Source organism: Chiloscyllium plagiosum, chromosome 19, assembly GCF_004010195.1.
Source record: "Chiloscyllium plagiosum isolate BGI_BamShark_2017 chromosome 19, ASM401019v2, whole genome shotgun sequence".
Classification (NCBI taxonomy): Eukaryota; Metazoa; Chordata; class Chondrichthyes; order Orectolobiformes; family Hemiscylliidae; genus Chiloscyllium; species Chiloscyllium plagiosum.
Genome location: NC_057728.1, coordinates 2,677,025 through 2,694,200, shown reverse-complemented (window position 1 = coordinate 2,694,200; position 17,176 = coordinate 2,677,025). Strand labels below are relative to the sequence as shown.

The 17,176-nt window shown below is 42.5% G+C and overlaps 1 long non-coding RNA gene across 1 annotated transcript in view; it reads right to left on the bottom strand.

Annotated features, from left to right (window-relative positions):
• Window positions 1-17,176, bottom strand: part of LOC122559365 — a 45,278-nt gene that overhangs the window by 27,440 nt on the left and 662 nt on the right. The gene's annotated exons all lie outside the window — the stretch shown is intronic.

The following is a 17,176-nucleotide window of genomic DNA, read 5'->3' as shown; positions in this document are numbered from 1 at the left end:
AATCTCCCAATTTTCAGCTAACTTCCTCTTCACCAGTGCAAATGTATATGGGAGGTATATATGGGTAAGAAGTTCATCGCTGGAAATGTGTTGCTGGAAAAGCGCAGCAGGTCAGGCAGCATCCAGGGAACAGGAGAATCGACGTTTCGGGCATAAGCCCTTCTTCAGGAATGGGGAAAGTTTGTCCAGCAGGGTAAGATAAAAGGTAGGGAGGAGGGACTTGGGGGAGGGGCGTCGGAAATGTGATAGGTGGAAAGAGGTCAAGGTGAGGGTGATAGGTCAGACTGGGGTGGGGGCGGAGAGGTCGGGAAGAAGATCTCAGGTTAGGAAGGCGGTGCTGAATTTGATGGATTTGACTGAGACAGGGTGGGGGGAGGGGAAATGAGGAAACTGGTGAAATCCGAGTTCATCCCTTGTGGTTGGAGGGTTCCTAGCCGGAAGATGAGGCGTTCTTCCTCCAACCGTCGTTTTGTTGTGGTCTGACGATGGAGGAGTCCTTCCTAAGAAGTTCATCGACTGCTTAGGAATTGCATTCTGTGGAGGAATCAACAACACACCCCCTGGAGATGCATAGAATCAATGATAGCAGCTTCTGGATTTCCTCATTATTCTGAACATGTGGACTCCAGAATTTGCTGTCACTTTCAGCAGAGTTAATAGCAGTTAATCATCATTAATTAGTTTTGAACATGAAAATGTTCTCGGTAGAATGTTCCCCCAGCCATTTCTTATTCCCAAGATATTTAAACACCATTTTATTTTGACTGATTGCTAAACTGTCACACTATTTATGAAGGTGCCTGCCTGAATAAAGAGACTGAGATTTGACAACAAGGAGAAATAGCAGTGCCTGTTAGTGAATTGTGTCGAAGATAATAAGCAAGTGCTCAAAAGCTTATCCCAAAGACAATTCAATTACTGAGAATTGTTTTCAAATTCGTGATTCTATTAACTCATACATTTTATCTTATTAAAAATAATTTCTATTATTATTTTGGTGGTCCAGGACTTGAATATTGCTGAAAAGAAAGTCATATTGCTGGAGCTTTTCATCTCATACGCATCAGGGTAAACATAAGAATTGCTAAATTCAAATAATCACAATTTATACTACTAGACAAAGGGGTTCTCTGATTGTTCAGTTTTAGCTTGATTCTGATTGACTAGTGTATTACCATGGAGAAAGCAACCAGCTATTATAGACTGTCAACCTCCCTAATAATTCAAGAAAGGCACAAGACTCAGCCAGCAGAATCGGTTGCCAACCAATCAGTAACTTTTCCTCCTGCAAATATAAACTTGTACTTGTCAGGACAAATATATAAGTTTCAATTAAATCACAAGACAAAAAGCTTAAAAAAAAGTCTCATTTTTCAGCAATAATTTTCACCAGTCAGTATGTGGTGCTGGAAAAGCATAGCCGGTCAGGCAGCGAGGAGCAGGAGAATCGACATTTCAAGCATAAACTATTCTCCTGCTCCTCAGATGCTGCCTGACTGGCTGTGCTTTTTCAGCACCACACTTTCTCCCAATAAATTTCACCAGTAGACTCTCCTGAAAATCAGCAGTATGTCAGGAGCACTTCAAAAGGGTTAAATGTGATTTTGTCAGCTGCTTGAGTAACCAGTCGGTGGATAAAGTAAATACCTGTTTCAGAGACATGATGACACTAGCATAGTTTGTTCTCTGGGACGCACACCGAGACAAACATTAACTGGAGGACCATCAACTCAGTGAAAGACACTCTTTGGTCTGCCCAAAACTTGACGGTCTTCCAGAACAAGGAGTTGACCTCGACTGAGAATGGCACATTCCAAGGTCCAGGACAATGTGTTGTGGGGTGCACTAAAGCTTGGGGTTGCTGCCGCCGAGGTGCAGTGGGATAAGATCATCACCTAAGGTCTTTTCTGCCAAAATTTAATGGAGGTCCATTAGTTATCAGTCCCTCCCAGATGCCTTTGGTTTGTTTACTTGATAGAATCAAACTCCGATGTTTGTTTGTTTTCATAATTTGCTACTGTACAGAACTGAACTGGTTTAGTGACTATATTTGTATATCCAGATATTTTATGAATCAAGTATATTTTTGAAACAAACGTTATGACACAGGTAAGGACACTACCACTGCAACTCAAGACCCTGCTTTCCAAAGTTAATGAGTGAGGTAAGCTACACTGACAGAATGGGGAGCCAGAGGTCTCAACTTCTTCAAAGTTGAGAAAGACCAAATAGAAGGCAAGACTGACTATGGGAGAAGACTGCAAACATAGAGCAAAGGATGGAGGCTGGGGAGAAGACCATAAGAAAATGACTAAAAAAAATCAAATTAAAGCAAACTGTTAATCAAAGTGTAGAAAAAAGTAAAACTAAAAGTTTACCCACCTGAGAAAATATATTTCAAATCAAAAATCACAAATCTGGCAATACAAAGTGTAATAGCATCACCTAGTGCTCAGAAGACTGAAAGACAAGTATGCATACTTCAAAATCTGTGTCATTTTACTGACTAAATTTTAACTCAAATATTTTATTAATACAATAAGGTCATTCTGACTTCAATATTGTAGCACAGGAAATACACTTACTGTGTCCAAGTGGTGTGATCTATTAACAACCCTTTATATTTTAGAGAAAGACAAGATGATCAAGTCTCCCCCGATTGATAACATTTTGCGTTTACAAACATAGAATTCTGCACAATCCTTGTCCTTTCTACATTGCACTGAATTTGAGGGTAGCCACAACGGCACATAATACAATTCATTCTTTCCTCAAATAGCTAATTGTGTTTACATAGCACCTTTGAGTTAATTAAATGCCCTAAGGCTCTTATAAGAGTGTAAAAAAACACAAATGGGCATTGAGCCAATGAGTAGATAGTAGAACAAATGGTGAAAATCTGTGTCAAAGAAGGAGCTTTTAAGCAACAAGTAAAAAAATGCTGGAGATACTCAACAGATCTTGCAGCATCTCTGGACAGAGAAACAGAGTTAACATTTCGAGTCCAATATGACGCTTCTTCAGAACTGAAGAAATTAAATAATGCAGTGTTCCAAGCACATTAACTTCAAACATTTATTTTCCTTTAAGAAGCTCAACAGTGTTCAATTGAAAAGAAAATAAGTTGAATCAAAAGCTTGGTCAGTCAATAAACAATCAAGGAAAAGCTCTAGATCAGAATTTTTTAAGTCCAAGCTGCAAGCTGTGACTGTGTAACAAGAAATAGAAGAACTCAGACAAATCAAAGAATCAAAAAGTCCCTACAGTGTAGAAGCAGGCCATTTGGTCCATAGAATCCACAGTGGCCCTTCGAAGAACATCCCTCCCAGATCCACCCCTAACCTATCCTTGTAACCCTGCATTCCCCATGGCTAATCCACCTAGTCTGCACAACTCTGGACACTACGGGGCAACTTAACATGGCCAATCCACCTAACCAGCACGTCTTTGGGCAAATACTTAAAAATCCCAGATATTTATCTCAGTTCCAATGGGATTGTTTAACATAGACAAATAACTATAGTATTAAGCATAATTAATATTAGTTAGAAAGGACATTGTAATGACTATAATTCTTGTCCCTTCTGCACTATCCACAGCTGCATCCCTCCTCTGCTCCATCGTTCCCTCCTCCCTATTCAAACCCACTCAACTCTCACCATCCCCATTCTGCTCTTTGCCCATGCTGCATCAATTGGTTCTCTTACTACTCCCCCTTCACTCCACATTCCCTCTGCTCTCTCATTACCTACTGCACACTGCTGTCCTCCTTGCTACCCTCTGCAAGGTAACTGTGCTCTTTTCTGCACCACTTCAATTCCTTCCACCCCTAACTCGCCTCTAACCCTTACGCTCCCCACTACATCTCCTGCTCTCCTCTTCATCCTTGCTCCATTCTAAGCAATACTGTCTCTACAATCCTCCAATCCCCTCTAATCTCCAGTCTCCTCAAATACTCCTGCACCTTTCTACATACCTTCTGACAATCTGCTCACCTACATTACCCTACTCCTCTTAACCTCCCACTCCTCTCTAACCCATTGTTGCCCTCTACCACCCCACACTGCTCTAACCCCCTATGCCTGTGTGGCAGGGTGAAATGTGAGGAGGATATTATGAGAATACAGGATGACTTGGACAGGCTAGGTGAGTGGATGGGTGCATGGCAAATGCAATTTAATGTGGATGAATGTGTGGTTATCCACTTTGGTGGCAAGAACAGGAAGGCAGATTACTGTCTAAGTGGAGTCAAGTTAGGTAAAGGGGAAGTACAATGAGATCTAGGTGTTCTTGTACATCAGTCAATGAAAGCAAGCATACAGGTACAGCAGGCAGTGAAGAAAGCTAATGGCATGCTGGCCTTCATAACAAGAGGAATTGAGTATTGGAGCAAAGATGTCCTTCTGAAGCTGTACAGGGCCCTGGTGAGACAGCATCTGGAGTATTGTGTGCAGTTTTGGTCTCCAAATTTGAGGAAGGACATTCTGGTTATTGAGGGAGTGCAGTAGGTTCACGAGGTCAATTCCCGGAATGGTGGGACTATCATATATTGGAGCGACTAGGCTTTGAGTTTAGAAGGATAAGAGGGGATCTGTTTGAGACGTATAAGATTATTAAAGGATTGGACATTCTGGAGGCAGGAAGCATGTTTCCGCTGATGGGTGAGTCCAGAACCATAGGACACAGTTTAAAATTAAGGGGTAGGCCACTTAGAACAGAGTTGAGGAGGAACTTCTTCACCCAGAGAGTGGTGGATCTATGGAATGCTCTGCCCTAGAAGGCAGTGGAGGCTAAGTCTCTGCATACTTTCAAGAAAGAGATGGTAGAACTCTTAAAGATAGTGGAATCAAGGGTTATGGGGATAAGGCAGGAACACGATACTGTTTGTGGATGATCAGTCATGATCATAATGAATGGTGGTTCTGGCTCGAAGGGCTGAATGGCCTACTCCTGTGCCCATTCTGCAGCCACTTCCTTCATCCTTCCACTGTCCTCTACATCCCCCTCTCTTTTCTCCACACCGTATGCTCTCTGCTTCCTTCCGTATCCCCCACTGCCCTGAACCTCCTACTCTCCTCTGTAACCCTCCACACCATGCTATCTTCCCGAGACCTCTCTACTGGTCTGCATCCCTCGATGATTCCCGTTCCCCTCTAACCCATGCACCTGCTACATCCCAGCACAATTCTTCATTCCCCACTCCACTCAACGTCTTCACTCCCATCTACGCCACAATGGAAAGCTCAATTGTTTTCTGGGAGTGTTGGTTTGTCAGTTCAAATTTCTCATAGGGTTAAGGAGAATCTAAAGGGTTTTTTTACAAATACATTAAGATCAAAAGGGAAACTAGAGAGAGAATAGGGCCCCCCAAAGATCAGCAAGACGGCCTTTGTGTGGAGCTGCAGAAAATGGGGGAGATACTAAATGAATATTTTGCACCAGTATTTACTGTGGCAAAGGACATGGAAGATACAAAATGTAGGGAAATAGATGGTGACATTTTGAAAAATGTCCGTATTATAGAGGAGGAAGTGCTGGATGTCTTGAAATGCATGAAGGTGGATAAATCCCCAGGACCTGATCAGGTGTACCCTAGAACTCTGTGAGAAGCTAGGGAAGTGATTGCTGGGCCTCTTATTAAAATATTTGTATCATTGATAGTCACAGATGAGGTGCCAGAAAACTGGAGGTTGGAGAAAACTGGAGGTTGGCTAACGTGGTGCCACTGTTTAAGAAAAGTGGTAAGGACAAGCCAGGGAACTACAGACCAGTGAGTCTGATGTCAGTGGTGGGCAAGTTCTTGGAGGGAATCCTGAGGGACAGGATGTACGTGTATTTGGAAAGGCAAGGACTGGTTAGGGATAGTCAACATGGCTTTGTGTGTGGGAAATCATGTCTCACAAACTTGATTGAGTTTTTTGAAGAAGTAACAAAGAAGATTGATGAGGGCAGAGCGATAGATGTGATCTATATGGACTTCAGTAAGGCGTTTGACAAGGTTCCCCATGGGAGACTGGTTAGCAAGGTTAGATCACATGGAATACAAGGAGAACTAGCCATTTGAATACACAACTGGCTCGAAGGTAGAAGACAGAAGTTGGTGGTGGAGGGTTGCTTTTCAGACTGGAGGCCTGTGACCAGATGAGTGCCACAAGGATCGGTGCTGGGTCCTCTACTTTTTGTTCATTTACATAAATGATTTGGATGTGAGCAAAAGAGGTACAGTTAGTAAGTTTGCAGATGACAGCAAAATTGGAGGGGTAGTGGACAGCGAAGAAGGTTAGAGCTGAAAATGTGTTCCTGGAAAAGCGCAGCAGGTCAGGCAGCATCCAAGGAGCAGGAGAGTCGACGTTTCGGGCATAAGCCCTTCTTCAGGAAAGAAGGTTCTTTCAGCGAAGAAGGTTAGCCCAGATTACAACAGGATCTTGATCAGATGGACCAATGGGCTGAGAAATGGTAGATGGAGTTTAATTCAGATAAATGCGAGGTGCTACATTTTGGGAAAGCAAATCTTAGCAGGACTTATACACTTAATGGTCAGGTCCGAGGGAGTGTTGCTGAACCAAGAGACCTTGGAGTGCAGGTTCATAGCTCCTTGAAAGTGGAGTCATGTAGATAGGATAGTGAAGAAGGCGTTTGGTATGCTTTCCTTTATTGGTTAGTGTATTGAATACAGAAGTTGGGAGGTCATGTTGCGGCTATACAGGACATTGGTTAGGCCACTGTTGAAATATTGCATGCAATTCTGGTCTCCTTCCTATCGGAAAGATGCTGTGAAACTTAAAAGGGTTCAGAAAAGATTTACAAGGATGTTGCCAGGGTTGGAGAATCTGAGCTACAGGGATAGGCTGAACAGGCTGGAGCTGTTTTCCCTGGAGCGTCGGAGGTTTACAAAATCATGAGGGGAATGGATAGGATAAATACGCAAAGATTTTTCCCTGGGGTGGGGGAGTCCAGAACTAGAGGGCATAGGTTTAGGGTGAGAGGGGAAAGATATAAAAGAGACCTAAGGGGCAACTTTTTCACACAGAGGGTGGTACAAGTATGGAATGAGCTGCCAGAGAAAGTGGTGGAGGCTAGTACAATTGTAACATTAAAAGGCATTTGGATGGATATTTGAATAGGAAGGGTTTGGGAGGGATATGGGCTGGGTGCTGGCAGGTGGGATTAAATTGGGTTGAGATATCTGGTCGGCATGGACGGGTTGGACCGAAGGGTCTGTTTCCGTTCCAAACATCTCTATGACTCTATTTCCTTGCTGAAATGTTGTAAATGTTACTATAATTTTTCAGGCAGTATGCACACAAATTGCCTTCTGCTTGGCTTGCACATATGCATTCCCCTTTCTAATGTGCATTCATGCATATCTGCAAGCCTCATCTTCCGTCTCCAACCACCAAGGTGAGTGGGAAGAGGAGGAAATCATATAAGCCAGAAAGGTGAAGTAACTCAGCCTGATTGGCTGAAATCGTTACCAATAGGCAAAACGCCTTGGGAAATTCCCAGTGTCCGACTGGCTAAGACGGGCATCAATGAAGAGCTTCCAGTCAGAGTCAGGACAATGGAGAGAGACAGATAAGCACAGTGGCCACAAGAAATACTAAGTGATGATAACCAAACAGGGGAAGGGAGACAGAAAGTTCTGAAGTTTAATAGAATGCTAGGTGATCTCACTGAAACATATAAAGTTCAGAAGGGGATTGACAGGGGAGACACTGAATGAATGTTTCTGCTGGCTAGAAAACCTAGAGCACAGGCCAGAGTCTCAGGATACAATGTTAATAATTTAGGAATGGGATAAAGTAATAATGCTTATTCCTCTAAATATCCCCAAAACACACAAACACTCATGCAAGATCACTTCAGGAAAAAAGATCTTCCTGCAAAGCTTGGTCTTCTGAAAAAAGAAACGTTGGTTAATGGGTTATTCTGGAAGGTAAAAGGATAAAGCATGGAATATTCTGACAGTCTTTTGTCTTGATGCTCCAGTCAGTGTGGTCAATGCATTATTGTCTCTTAAGTCTTGAGACACAGCTTACTGAAGCAAAACAATCTGGAAATTCCTCGGTCAAAAAGACAAATATCCTTGAGTTCACCTTGAACTCAAGAAGAGTTTTTTTCAGAAATGGAAGATGTCAGTTGGGCAGCTTGCTCTTAGCAGGCGTTCCTTCAAGTGAACCAAATTAAACAAGTGCCTCTCCAGGCAAATCACCGTTCAAAACAATCTCAGCAGTAAAGCAAGGATCATGGGCAGCATAGTAGCTCAGTGGTTAGCACTACTCCCTCACAGCGCCAGGGATTCAGGCTCAATTCGGCCCTTGGGCAACTGTCTGTGACCAGTTTGCACATTCTTCCAATGTTCTCCGGTTTCCTCCCACAGCCCAACAATGGGCAGGTTAGGTGGATTAGTTGTGCTAAATTGTCCACAGAATCCAATGATGTGTAGGTTATGTGGATTAGCCATGGAAAATGCAGGGTTACAGGGATAGGGTGGCAGGGGGTGGGTAAGACCATAAGACAGAGGAGCAGAGGTTAGGCCATTCAGCCCATCGAGTCTGCTCTGCCATTCAATCATGGCGAATAAGGTTTTCAACCCCATTCTCCCGCTTTCTCCCCGTAACCCTTGATCCCCTTGACAAACAAGAACCTATATATCTCTGTCTTAAATACACTCAATGACCTGGCCTCCACGGCCTTCTGTGGCAGTGAATTCCATGATTCCTCACTCTCTGGCTGCAATAGTTTCTCCTTATCTCCATTCTAAAGGGGTCTTCCCTTTACTCTGAGGCTGTGCTCTTGGGTCCTAATCTCTCTTACCAATGGAAACATCTTCCCAACATCCATTCTGTCCAGGCCATTCAGTATTCTGTAGTCTGAGTGGGATAATTTTGGACGGCCAACGTGGACTCAATGGGCCGAATGGTTGCTTCCACACTGTATGGATTGTATGATCTGCGGTAAAGCAAGCATTTATCATTAGCCATTTGATTTACAGGAGGCCTTGTTTGTTACAAAAAAATAGATTTGGCAAGCTTGTCTTCATTGACCACAACATTGAGTATAGAAGTTGGGAGGTCATGTTATGGCTATACAGGCCATCAAACCTACATATCCCTGCACACTATGGGCAATTAAGTAATCCACCTAGTATGCACATCTTTGGACTGTGGGAGGAAACTAGAGCATCCAGAGGAAACGCACGCAAACATGGGAAAAACGTGCAAATGAGAGTGGAATCGAACCCAGGTCCCTGGCATTGTGAGACAGCAGTGCTAGCCACTGTGCCACCCAGGATATTTTCTGTCTTGTAACGAATGCTGGGTAACACTACTGCCATTGACTGATTGTTGTTTTTAAAAAGTAATTCATGAGAAATGAAAGTGGGGAAATCTAATGTATGTGCCGATGTCAATGTGCATGGGATGTGGTGACATCAGCAATGAATTTGCAGCTGTATCCTCCTTCCTGTTGCAGTCAGCCCCATGTGCAGATGTGCTGGCGGCTGTATTAACACTCAGAGTAATCACTCATATTAGAAAATCTCCAATGTCTACAAAATGAAGAGAGTTACCTCTTTTAAAGAAAGCTCAGATTCACACTGTGCGTGTGGATAATTCTGCACATATACCCTTTGACAGTAAAAAACATAGCGCAGCTGAAATAAGCACAATAAATATGAGCAAACTGAATGGAATAATATTGCTGGTAGTTCAGGCAAGGTTACTGCACACTCATGTTTCATACATGTGTACTCAGAGCGTTTTGGGATGTTAGACTTAACAAAATCACTCCAAGTTTTTTCCACTAAATTTGAAAGAAATCCATTTTCCACACTCCTGTTGTGGAACTGTCACCCCTGCCCTGGCTGATCTTGACCCAACACTGCACTCACCCCCTCCCTGACTGATCCCGCCCCACCCCACCTCAAATATATCAAGAACATAGCCTAGATCCTAACTTTTATCTTATTTAAAGGCAACTGTAAGGTTCTGTGTTCCAGATGTAATTCAATTGGTTACACTACTTGGCTTTAAGCAAAACACACTTCATTCTTACCCTATACAGTTAAAATATAAACAAAAGAAAGAGGAATATAACTTTCATTTTATTGGAAAATGTAACATAATAATAGATTATTTAACGACTAAACAGCATCTACTCCAAAAGGTAACAGCACATAAACACACCCTTGACAAAGGCAAATTCAATAAAACAGATTGTCTCACATGTAGTTTTTTTTCCCAGTACACGAAGAAAGAACACCAAAAGAAAATTCTGGTCGACAGAGAGGTACGGCAGCTTCCACAACTAACTTTCAAAACCCACCAACTACTAAAACTCTGGTTCTGTGGGAGCCTGACTTCACCCATTCACGCTGCTTCTATTGTTCTAAATTTTATAAAAAACCCAAGGTTTCACAAGCTGATTGCCTTACTGGCTTGGAACAGACCACTCAACACTTCTGTCTCAACCTCTCTTCATAACAAAAAAAGGACAAAATATACCTCTTAAAGACAAAGTATCGTCACACCTCTCCGCTTTCAAAATAATGAACCATCAGTATACAAAGATGGCTTCATTTTTAAAAATCTTTAGTGTTACTCCATTAGTATACTACAATAGATATATATACATTGCATTGACTCTAAACATGCAAGTATTCAATACTGCATTCCATTTCAAATCGTTTCTTCCACCACCAAACACTTTCATCTTCCTTCATCAAAGTTTTGACAACACGTTGGCAATTACGTTCTCTCGTTCTGCCATGTGTATATTTTTCAAATTAAATGGCTGTAACAATAAACTCCATCTCAACAGACTGGAATTTTTATCTTTAGATTGTTCCAAAAACATTAAGGGATTATGATCAGTATATGCGATTGTTTCAGACACATTACTGGCTCTCTTCCACAAAAGGGTCATGGACGGATCTTCTCCTGAACCTTCATGGGTTGCCGCACGGTCTCCACCATGGATCTTGCTGCAAGTTTTCATTCTGCAGGTAGCTTTTGGGTTTTTGTTTTTATCACCCTCAGCTTGGAACTTCCTGAATGTTCTGCGGCCTTTGGCCAATGAGGCCATTAGCATGGTTCAAAGCATCCAATATCCTTCACTGCTGCCATGCCAGGATGGTCTAAAGTGCATGTCCTCAGGCACTGGCTAGAATTCAAGATGCCAGAAAGTTTGATTGACACTTCTCTAATTCATAACCCTTGGGTTGGTTGTAACTGGTTCCCCCTGAATGTTTATGACGTCTATGGCCTTGGTTTCCACTGTTCTCTGTAGTCAAAAGCAGCTAGCTGTTTAACTTAATTTGGCCAACTTTCTGTCAGGCCCAATTTTTCCAGTTGTGGGTCAATTTAGAATGTCCAACTTTGAGCCCATGGTTACTTGACCATAGTCCTTCCTGTTGATCCCATGAAGCGTCTACCAAAAACGGGATCACAGACTTAGACCAAACTCTCATGCAGCCACGTATCAAGTCTCAGATGGATAGTCTAACTGCATGAATAACTGCGTTCCTGTTGTACATGGACAATAATTCCCTGTCCACTAACTCCCATCCTCATGCACATCAGTAATATGTACACAGTACTTAACAGTACTATATACATAACTTGAGAATTAGCCACTATTTTCATTCACTGGCTAACCCTTAAACCTCTTTGGTGATTAGCAGCACTAAAGAGAGTAAATTCAAACAACCAACAACGTAAATAGTCCTTTCACACCATAGTCTGGGTTAATTAATTTCTTGGCTCCTACTGTAAGAACATAGAGTCCATCGATAGTTTCTGGTTCAGTTCATGGATCCAGTAGAGACATTCAAGCATGATGGCAGTGAGATAGATTCAAGTAAACAGGATGACCAACACAGCCAGGGGTGATAGGAGACAGACCCATGAGTTATTGGCACTTTTGAGGCCCAGTCCCAGAAATCACTCCACAAATCACTCTGATTGTCCTGATACCCTTTTGATTTTGCTCTGTCTGCTGAATAACAGTGTCAAAGACATGAAGTGCATTTGCCAGTTGCTTCATTTTTCTGGTAGGAGTTCAATGCCAGTGTTGTACTTCTCCCAATAAAGTTTTTCTGAGTTTGTCACTGATGTTGACAAAGATCTCATTTCTCTTGTGGATGTCTGAGAGTTTGATTAGACTAATCCTGCCTGGTATGTGCACCTTAGTACAAAAGACTTTGGATGTTCCATATAAAGATCCCGCACCGATGGTGTTTTAGAGAAGTTGTGATGCAGTATTCTCCTTGCCATTTATATGCTACCTGATATCTGTGTTTAGGCTCTGGTTCACTACAGTACAACTTAGAATGGCATTTGTCAGAAAATAACACGTCATATTCAATGTATGGGGTAGGGACACACAATTACCTCTTTAGTGCAATGACATTTATTCAGAGTGGCACCTACAAACCTTCCCTCTTTCTCAACAGCGTACAGAAGGGTGCCGTCGGATTTACCTCAGATACCACCTCTTAGATAATGCTGACATTTTCCACTTGAAGACTTGTAATCCATTTTGATTTGGTGTTTTGATCAGGATCTGCAGTACCATCCTTCTGGTCTTTTCCGGTGTCCTTAATTGTTGTTAAATCAGACTTTGGTTAGTTGCCGTAATTTACAATTTAAAATATTGGATCATCTCTTCCCATGGAACGAGTGCTCATCACTAATCCAAGGTTCTCCCTCAACTGTTGAATCATGCACTGGCCATAGGTGCTGCACAGGGTCTATTCTGCTGCCTACTGTCATCATCTATCTTTCCCTAGATAATTATTTATAGTCCTGGCTTGTCCTCTCAGCACTGTTACCAGGCTCTTGATTTTCTTTCATTGCCTCTGTGCATCTTGCCGAATGTCCAGATTAATTTTATCCAAGGTATGTTTAACTTGCTTTGTTAAAAATCTGTGCTTATTATCCAAACGAGCCAAATTGTGAGTAATGATTGTGGACACTCCTGCTCCGAACGCTGTTTCAAATCATTCAACATTTCGTTTTACTACAACCCACTGGAGTGGATCTGGCCTCCCATGTCAATCACTGTTCTCCATTCCAATAGTCAAACAGTTAAATACAACTGTAATTCCTAAATTCCTGTATCCACTTCCCCCATGTCCCCCAGGAGCACCTAGAGTTTTTGGCTGTTGCCTTGGGATCTATAAACCTTTAACTGATTAGCATGGTACTACTCAGCTTTTCCTCTATCAAAATTCTGTACCAGGACGCGCTGGCTTAGTACATACTGAATGGGGATCTGAACACCAGGAGCCAGGATGTTCCCGGTATTCAAATTTGCCACATCACTCGCTGCCCTACCTTTACCCAGTTCATCTTCCCATCTGTTTTTTCCTTTTGGCCATTCTTATGGCCACTGCTTTGTGTGCAGTCTCTACATTTTCAAAAACAATTTTCTCATGCCAGAGGGCTTTGATCTCTGGCTCTGTCAAGTTTAATCCTAATAAGGGTCCAATACATCTCATGGGGTGTCCAGTCATTAGAATGTGAGGGCTAAATTCAGCTGAATTGGAGGGTAAGTTCCTTATGAGTATGAAGAGTTTGCCAAGATTGTGCACAATGACCGGAATATACTTATTCGCATTTTTGATTTGATTTGATTTAGTATTGTCACATGAACCCAAGTACAGGGAAAAGTTTTGTTTTGCGTGCAGTACAGCACATCATAACATACAAAGACACAAAAATCATTGGGTGATTAAACAGAGCGATGAATACAAAGTTATGGCTGCAAATAAGGTGTGCGAAAAGCAAAATCAATATTAGATTTGGAATTTGAGAGGTCTATTCAGAAGTCTAATAATAACAGAGAAGAAGTTGTTCTTGAACCTGTTGGTATGTGGTTTTAAGCTTTTGTATCCTTTGCCTGACGGAAGAGGTTGGAAGGTGGGTGGGGTCTTTGATGATGTTGGCTGCCTTTCTGCAGCTACAAGAAGTGGGCGGCACGGTGGCACAGCGGTTTGCACTGCTGCCTCACAGCACCAGAGACCCGGGTTCAATTCCCGACTCAGGCGACTGACTGTGTGGAGTTTGCACATTTTCCCCGTGACTGCGTGGGTTTCCTCCGGGTGCTCCGGTTTCCTCCCATAGTCCAAAGATGTGCAGGTCAGGTGAATTGGCCATGCCAAATTGCCCGTAGTGTTAGGTAAGAGGTAAATGTAGGGGTATGGGTGGGTTGCGCTTCGGCGGGGCGGTGTGGACTTGTTGGGCCGAAGGGCCTGTTTCCACACTGTAAGTAATCTAATCTAAGTATAGATGGAGTCAATGGATGGAAGGTTGGTTTGTGTGATGGACTGGGCTGCGTTCACAACTCTCTTTAGTCTCTTATTGTCCTGAGCGGGAAAGTTGCCATACCAAGCCGTGATGTTTTCAGAGGTGGGATCAAAATTCTTGCAGGCTTTCCTTGCTGCTCAATAGCATTTGAGACAAGTGTTTAGGCTCAATTTGCCGTTCAGCAATGTCAGCGCAGACCGATCTAGGTTACCAAAAACTCATGTGAACTGTTTCCACAGGTGCCTGGCAAAAGTAGTTAGGTGCTCCCCCCCTTCGCTGCCCACACTTATTTAATTCCTCCACTTCTGCATCCAGGATTCCATTCTTATGACTTACAACTCCCCTCCTCCCACATTCAGAGGATTGGGAAAAGCAGAATGGAATGCAGGCTCAGGCACATTAACACTGATTTTATCCCCTTGACATTGTTCAGCCAATGGAGAATGCATTGTTGGTGGTTGCTGTTGAAAATAAAAGGGGGGCAGCTTTGGCTCAAATACAGGGATCTATTTTGATATCTCGACCAGTTGTGAGAGTGCAAATATGGTTGTATAAGTAGTTGGATTTCTGTTCTGGCCATTCTGATGTGGTCAGTGGGTTTATCCAGGCAGGATAAGGTCCTAGCGACGCTGAAGGACCTACTCTGTCTGGAAAGGGAGGTGGCAGTCACCAGTCTTCAATGTTCTCGGCCTATCTTTGGACTTGTTCTTCCATTTCCTCTGTCTATTTCTTAACCATCTAATTCTATTGTCCCAAATATATATATTATTCCCTGATGCATGAAAAATTGAGACTTTAATTTTTCATTTTTGAACTGGCATTTCAAATGATCCACAGAATAGGCTCGGTTTTCTTACCCTGCCAAGTGCAGGATTCTGAGCACAGCCCGTACATTTTCACATTTCTTATTCAGTTCGTAAACAGCTTTGGATACACTGACTGCACATGGATGTGAGGTTTAAAGATGTATTCCTTCAGCGTTCCATGCCACTTCCCAGCATTTCTGTTTCAATATTTGTTCACTGCAAGAGTCAACTCAGCTTGGCCGCTTCTTATTTAGGCATTTTCTCAGTACTTCCTCCTACTCTGGGCAGTGCCATTTCTGCTGTTGTTCCCTTACATTGTTTCTCTCTCTTGGGTCCTTGACCTGAAATTAGCTGCTTTTCACTTCCCTGGTTATTTCTTACTTCATTGGTCCCCAACCCTACACAAGCTTCTACATATCCTCATGGTCCCTGATGTCAATACTTGGCTTCTCCTAACTTCATGGTTCTCGAGTGTATTTGGTTTCCTTGCCTCTGTTGTCTGTATGTCCACAACCTTGGACCAGCCAATGCTATATTTCCTTTTCTGTGGGTCCCCAATGCTGTACTAACTGAAGCTCACTCTGCTCTCTCTGCCCCCCCAAAAGAGTTCATCCCAAGGCACAGGGGTTGAATAGAGACAAGTTCTGGCTCTCACTAAATTCCTGCCTGAAAACATCTAAAGCCTGAACTATTCTAGCTCTGACTGTTAGCCTTCCCAACATTACAACTATATGGTTAATGGCCCAATCACCGAGTGGAAACATTCACCCTCTTTCACCCACTTGAATCTGTGGGGTAGCAGTCCTATTAATTCAGACTCAGGCTGGATGTCCAAGAGTTCAAGGTTTGGTGGGTTTTAACTTCAGAAGTTATACAAACACTTCTAATCAAAGCCCACCCAGGTACACCAATATTGTCAAGACTGCTTTGTAGACTTTGACCAGTTACCAAAGCACTCTCGTCATTGAGGTTGACAAAGGGACACAGAATTCAATTGGTGTTTCAATTTGATTTTATTTACTATTTAAAAACACCATGTGGTCAGCTCCCAAATTCTCAAAATATTTACCAACTAGCTTTATCCATCCAAGAAAGGATTTTCTCTGTAACAATCCATGTTTTTGAACTGGGCCATTGGAATATCCTTCCTCTCTGATGTAGGGCTGGCTTGCTTCCACAAAGGGAGGGGGGTCTCAAAGGTCAGAGCAGATCTTCTCAATTCACTGTACAGTCTTCCAACACAAGTCTTTGCTGTGCAGGTGGTTTCAGGTGTTTGTTTTTATCCACCTCAGCCTGGACTTTCCTGAATGTTCTGCGGCCTTTGGCCAATGCATAACCTACAGTCAATTTATGTAAGATTCTGTAAAGCCCACTTTAGAAATTGAACCAGTCCGACTCAAAATGGGACACAGACAGACTTTAACCTCACACCTTGTCTAACCTAAGCTGACACATTTTGTTAGAAAACCTGAAGCTATCTTGAGAATGTGACTTAAAAGGAGTTCTGGGATTTACATATTAATAAACCAAAACTAGCAAAGCCATTTTAAAAGAAGAAAGTTAATACAGTTGGTTTAGAAGAATACAGCGCAGTACAGGCCCTTTGGCCCTCGATTACTATATTTCTATATTTACTATAATATAGTAATTATATTTCTATAATTACTATATTTCAGTTGCATGACACTGTAACCTTTGGCTATAAATTGTGTCTTATGGCCCTGCTCCGCAACCACCTGATGAAGGAGCATCGCTCCGAAAGCTAGGGCTTCCAAATAAACCTGTTGGACTATAACCTGGTATTGTGTGATTTTTAAACTTCATACTCTAATCAAGCAGAGTCAACATGGCACCATGAAAGGGAAATCATATTTGGCTAATTGATTGGAGCTTTTTAAGCAAGTCACAACCAGATCGAGGGGAACCAACAGACAGGTGTATTCAGACTTCCAGGAGGCATCCGACAAGGAACCTCACAAAAGGATAACGCATAAGAGCACACAGTGTCGGAGTTTATATATTGGCGTGGACAGAAATTAGGCAGGAAACAGCGAATGGGGA